General features: G+C 33.8%; 1 pseudogene; it reads left to right on the top strand.

Moving 5' to 3' along the window:
• Window positions 1-3,939: 3,939 nt before the first annotated feature.
• Window positions 3,940-4,876, top strand: LOC123249561 (annotated as a pseudogene).
• The last annotated feature ends 248 nt before the right edge of the window (window positions 4,877-5,124 follow it).

The raw sequence follows: 5,124 nt of genomic DNA, 5'->3' as shown, positions 1-5,124 counted from the left end.
ATAGGCAGATCAGTAAGTGGTCAATCAAGTAATCACTTCTATCAGCTAGACTCTAGCAATAAGGACAACCTTCACAGGATTCTAGAATAAAAATAGTAAGCAATTTAGGTAATACAAACAAAAGACAAAGACCCAAAAGAAGACTAATTTATGAAATCTTTAATAATTAAACAAAAAAACCAAATCATAGAAGCCAATCGATAATTATGAGAAAGAAACAGATAATTGTGAATTGATATTCCCAAATTTTTAGGATGTAGCTAAAGCAATTGGAAAGGGAATAATCAATTCCAATAAATTCATTAGACAAAATAGAAAAAGAGCATCAATTAAGAGAAGTTGCTCTTTTATTAGAATGGCAATAAATAAACAAACCTAAAATGGGGAGAAATAGATGAACTGGGATAAAAACCTATGGAAATTAAAAATAAAACTACTAGATGGTTCTTTTTAAAATGCATAAAATTGAAAAAAAAATACCTAATCTGATTACAAAGAAGAGGGAAGAAAATCAAATTGACAAAATTATAAATGAGCAAGGTTAAATCACAACAAACTCAGAAGAAATAAAAGAATTATTAGAAACTACATAATTATATGCTAATAAAACTTACAACTCTAAAGAGATAGAGCATATAAATAGTATGGATGCAATCTCAAATATATACCAAGTTCTCAATCTAAGAGAAAACCAAATAGTGGCATCAAATAATCCTAATTCAGAAAAAGAAATAGTAAATGGAATAAAAAGAAAAAAGTGTTGATCCTGATGGATTCACAGGAGAATTTTATTAATTTTTTAAAACAAATTAATACCTATGCTACAAAAATTATCCTTAAAAATTGATAAAGAATCTTGCTAGATTTCTTTTGTGTAGTAAATATAGTTCTAATATCTAAACCCATCAAAGACAAAGCAATGGAAAACTATTGACCAATGTTATCAATTAATATTCATTAAAATATTTAAATAAAATCCTACCAAAAAGATTATAGTGATTCATCTAACCATTCATTATGATACATTGAATATATAATAGGCAACCAAGAATGGTACAACCATTAGGAAAACAATCAACAAAATTATATTAAAGCCAAAAATATTGTAGTGCAGGGTTTTTGCATTGCAATATTAGCCTAGGCTAAGCTGTCAGTTGCCCTGGATGGAATCTTGCTAATGGCATGCACCAAGGGTCAGGTGCCAACTGGCAGTTGGCCTGAGACTAAACAACTTAATTTCTGTTAGTCTCAGTTTACTCAACTGTAAAATGGTAAAAATACTAGTACCTTCCCACCAAGTTTATTACAAAAATCAAATTAAATTAATATATACAAAGTGCTTCACCCAAGGCACATAGTAGACTCTTAACAAATACTTATTTCCTTCCTGAATTAAACCCTAAAAGAACATTAGAGGTCATCTGAATGAACTTCCTAATTAACAGGTAAGGAAATTGAGATTGGGAGGTTTCAAGGTCATAAGCAACAACAAGAATTCAAGTTAAAGTGATCTTCACTCTTCACTATGCTCCTACCACCTTCCTGAACAACTCATTAGCTTTGAGCAGGGGATATTTGCGATTATTCTGACCAGTGATGCTTTCTATGAAACAGTGACAGAAATGTAAGTATGAAAAGAGTTTTCATATCACTAATTTTCTCACTTATATCCATGAAGATCCCACTTACTTGGGATTTCCCCCATATAAGAGCATAGGGACAAACTAAGCCATTTCAAATATCAAAAACTTAAGTAACCATTTCAGGGAATGAATCCACAATCATGTATAAAATGTTACATTTCATGGATTTGTACATTCATCTATAAAATGTTACATATTTTTTGAGAATAACAAAGCATTTTAATTTGTACTTTCAGTATAGTGGTCAGTGAAGGGGTCAAGTTTATGAAGAGTGAAATATGTGTACCCTTTTAAGTCTGCAGGATATGCCTTTACCACAAAAACCACAATGTGACCACTTCCAGAAATTTCACAATTGAAAATAATTCCATCTTGCAATAAAGCTTCCTTATGTAAAAGCCAAGCTCCCATGAGAGACAAGAGTTTAAATTTAAGACAAGAGTTATTAAGGGAGTATTAATGATTTTTTTCAGTATTTTAATTATTTTATTCCAACATAATAAATTTTGTGTTATTCTGTGCATTTTATTTTGTATGTATAAAAGCATGACTTTTATAATATTAGAAAAATGTCAAAGAGATCCCTGAAACAAAAAAGATTGATTTAAGTAAGATTTAAGTAAGATTTTGGTCAACTGCATAGCATCATGGACTGAAAAAACTCTCTGTGTCCATGAGAAGAAGAGAGACAGAGAGTACATAAGTAATATGATGAGTAACTTGAATCACAAGAACAGGTAACCCCCTAGGGAATCTTTTCAAGACACTATCAAATAGATCACCACATTCTTTCTTACATGGACAAAAAAAATTGAACATTTCCGAAAAAAAAAAATACCAATTCATTCACTGATTAAAATTACATACTCCTTGAGAAAAAAAAAACATTAGCAGCTATTCAAAACTCATAGCAATTCATTTCTCAGAGAATTAAAGGATTTGAAGTTACAAAGAAAATTCTGAATCATCTAGAGAACAAACCACCCAATTTAATTGATGAAGAAACTGAGGCCCTGAAAGAGTTAGTGACTTGCATGAGATAATATAGCTTAAAGAAGCAGAGGCTGATTTGGAAAACAAGTCTATTGGTTTCTAATGGAGATTTTTTTAGCTGTGGCAGCTCCCAGAGAGACTCCCAGAGAGAAGAACACAGCAGAATGAGACTCAGGATCCAAAATATTTGACAACATAAATTGTACAGAGGTCCACAGCCAGGATCTTTTTGAAGTATTGGACAAACAAAAGAAAAGTTTAATTCGCTTAGTAACTAAGGGAATTGGAAACATGAATAGAACTGAAAAGTACCTGGAAAAGAAAGCCAAAGACAATACGCATCTTCTTCACAATATTTCTTATGGCCAGCCCTGTTTATGATCTGAGGTCAGATGTCTCCACAAAAAAGATACTAGAAAAAAGAAAATATATGGGAGACCATAGAAGGATAGGTAATGCACTTGTGTAGGAAGCAGAGGAAGGAGCTTCCATCAGCACTGAGTCATTAAAATTAGCATGAATCACATTTAAAATTCAGAAAGGATTTTCTTCACAAAAAGTCCCAGGCAGAAAGATTTAAATTTATTAGAACACCAATTTAACATCACAGTAGGCTCTGAGGAGCTAATTAACTTCCCAGTGAACACATAGCCAGTAGGTGTAAGAGTTAAGAAATGAAACTAGGTATCCTAACTCCATGGTTAATGCTCTAGAGCAGTGACATCAAGTCAAAAAGGAAGGGAAGGGAGCAGTCACTAACTTATAGATATGAATCCCTGTGAGTCTCATGTTAACTTAGTTTTCAAATGTAATGTTATCTATGTTTTATTGTAGATTCATTTTGTTAAATATTCTCAAATTACATTTTAATCCAATTCAGGCCACCTTGGGTATGTTGTGGACCACTGTGTTTTTGACATCTCTGCTCTTAAGTATGGCTAAGAAAAGAAACAAAGGGCTCTATGAAGATAGATGAAATAGAACATTTTAACATAAGACTGGTTAGAAGAGCAAAAGATATTTACTCCAAAGTGATATAGAAATAAGCAATTGATCCAGGAAGGAACCCTATAAAAGAATGGAATACAATGATTCAATCACTAAGAAAAACCCTGACTTCATTTCACAGGAATTGTCTGACAGATGAGTGGATCAATGCAATACTAGAAATACTAATTTTCAAGTAGCTTTACAGCTCTTTTTTCCACCAACTCTCATGGCTCTCTTCATTTTCTCTCCATCCTCCCCAGCTCCGAACTCTCTTCTATTTTGTGTGTAGGTTTATCAGAATTCAAAAGGCAAGATGAGAAATCACTCAGGGAAAACAACATTTATCCTGCCAGGATTGACAGGTGACCCACAGCTACAGCTTTTGCTTTTTATATTTCTATTTCTCAACTACTTTTTGAGTGTAACTGGGAACCTAAACATCATCACCCTCATCTTAGTGGACCTTCACCTGAAAACTCCCATGTATTTTTTTCTCTGAAATTTCTCCTTCTTAGAAGTCTCATTCACAACTTCCGATATTCCCAGATACCTCTACAGCCTATCGACTGGAGATAAAATGATTTCTTATAATTCCTGTGTCACACAACTATTTTTCATCATCTTTCTTGGAGCAGCAGAGTTCTTCCTTCTGGCCACCATGTCCTATGATTGCTATGTGGCCATCTGTAAACCTCTGCATTACAGAACTATCATGAAGAGTAAAGTATGTAACCAGCTCCTGCTGAGTTTGTGGCTGGCTGGGCTGATGATCATTCTCCCACCTCTTAGCATGGGTCATGAGTTGGAATTCTGTGACTCTAATGTTGTTGACCATTTTTACTATGATATATTTTCTCTGCTAGAGATTTCATGCACAGATAGACAGTTGATAGAGGGAGTGGCTTTGATTGATGCAATATTGACACTCATCATCACATTATTCTTAGTAATGTTGTATTAAGCCTCCATTGTCGGGACTATTCTGAGATTCTCATCTACCCAATAAAGAAAAAAGGCCTTTTCTACTTGTTCCTCCCTCATGGTTGTTGTCTCTATCTCCTATGGCAGTTGTATGTTCATGTACATCAAATCTTCTACAAATGAAATGGTAGCTTTGAATGGTGGTGTCAGTTCTCATGGCCTCTGTTGCCCCTGTGATGAACCCGTTTATTTATACCCTGAGGAACAAACAAGTCATACAAGCCTTTAAGGACTCAGTCAAAAAGATTGTAGCTTTCACAAAGAAGTAAGATTCTATGGAGCACCAAATGGTAAAAGAGATGCTCTCCATAATTTTGAAACCCTTTGTTTTGTTTCTACTTAATTATCCTATTCTCTAGTCTATGGCATTTAAGGTACTCCTAGATATATAATCATGAAGTCATACCCCACCCCTGCACAGACATACAGACTCGCTGATAGAAGTCTCTCCTCTTTCCTTTTTGTTATGATCTCTAATTCTGCATGTCTATCAGACATCAATTCCCTGTCAGCTATT

This window comes from Gracilinanus agilis, chromosome 5 (assembly GCF_016433145.1).
Source record: "Gracilinanus agilis isolate LMUSP501 chromosome 5, AgileGrace, whole genome shotgun sequence".
Lineage (NCBI taxonomy): Eukaryota > Metazoa > Chordata > Mammalia > Didelphimorphia > Didelphidae > Gracilinanus > Gracilinanus agilis.
Note: the sequence above shows the minus strand (reverse complement) of the source record. Positions and strands in the feature narration are given on the sequence as shown.